A 1446-nucleotide genomic window follows, 5' to 3' on the forward strand; every position below is an offset into this window, starting at 1 on the left:
TCAATTTCTTGAAGAGGTTTAGCATAAAGAAGAAGAAGAAGGAGTTACTAAGCACAAAGAAGTTTGACACCTACTGATGGGTGTTTGGGGAGACTTTCTTAACTGCTTGTTCATTATTTGAATTTCTTTGTTTGTTTCTGTTTTTCCAAATTTTGTTTAGTACTTTTTGTGTGAGCACATGCATTTGAGTGAGGAAAATCTTGTGATTGGAAAATCTAGGGCATAGATCAGGAGTCACCAGGAGAAACCACAAAGAGGCAAGTAAGAAAAAGAGGGAAGGAAAATTTTAAAGCCACTGCCGGGCGGTACCACTTTGCCGCTGGGCGGTGGCGGCAGACACAAACCCGAGCTCTTTAAGAGCTGGGTATTTTCAAGACCTCCTCACTTTTCCTTGCTCCTTTGGGTTTCGCCAGGCGGTCTCCTTGCTTTCGTGCTCCAGATTAGCACTTCCTAGAGGGTTTTAGAGAGATTTCTACACACTTTCTCAACACCCTTTCACAAAAAGGGTTTTGTTCTTGCTCATTTGTGGGTTTTTCTTGGTGGGAGTGTGTATTTTGAGTTTTTCATCATCTTTTGAAGGAATTGTTGCTAGCATTCATATCTCCACTCAAGTAAGTTGAAAAATTTCAATTGTTAAGTTCTTGATTTTGAAATTCTTGTTGAGCATGTTTAGAAATTAGGTAATTTAGGGCTTTGAGATTCTTTGCACAAATTGTTGAATTGGGAACTGTTTTGGACCAATTAAACTGTTTGGAATTGAATTGCATGTTAGGAATTAGTAGTTGAGTGGAGATTAGGAGCGTTTTGTGGAAAAATTTTGAAAAGCCCCTTACCGTCGGGCGGTATGCCTCTGCGCCGGGCGGTATTCAAGCTGGATGCATACCGCCGAGCGATAAGCCTCTGCACCGCCGGGCGGTACGCTGTGTCTTGTGGTTTTTTTTTTCTGTTTTATGCAAAGGAGGGGGGATCTATGCACTCATTGTGAAAATTTTGTTGGATCTGAATATTTGTGGATGCATTAACTCATGACAAAAGATTTCTGTGGTCTTTGGCCTATTGTATTTGTTACAGAAATGGCTTTAGCATCGCGCCGGACAAGAAACACTGGAGGAAAAAGGAAGATGCCAGAGAGCTCGAGAGGATTTGACTCTCAAAGGTTCCTTTCCAGGCAACATGAGGAGCACTTTGCTACTGTATAAGAAAGGAGGTTGTTTATGGAGAGGAAGACCTCCTTCCTACCTAACTTGGTTCCTGAATTTGAGGAGGAGATTCTGAGAAGAGATTGGGAGAAACTAACTACTTATCCGGCACCTGCCAGTGTGGATTTGGTGAAGGAGTTTTACACAAACGCGGTACCCAGAGGGGAAGTGGCTGCTTGGAGATTTAGGAGCTTCATGAGGGGGCATATTATCAGTTATGACCCCGATACTATTAACAGCTTCTTGG

General features: G+C 42.4%; 1 pseudogene; it reads right to left on the reverse strand.

Annotated features, from left to right (window-relative positions):
• Positions 1–1086, reverse strand: part of LOC106755019 — a 13981-nt pseudogene extending 12895 nt beyond the window's left edge.
• Positions 1087–1446: the final 360 nt, after the last annotated feature.

The sequence above is a fragment of the Vigna radiata genome, unplaced genomic scaffold (genome assembly GCF_000741045.1).
Source record: "Vigna radiata var. radiata cultivar VC1973A unplaced genomic scaffold, Vradiata_ver6 scaffold_309, whole genome shotgun sequence".
Lineage (NCBI taxonomy): Eukaryota > Viridiplantae > Streptophyta > Magnoliopsida > Fabales > Fabaceae > Vigna > Vigna radiata.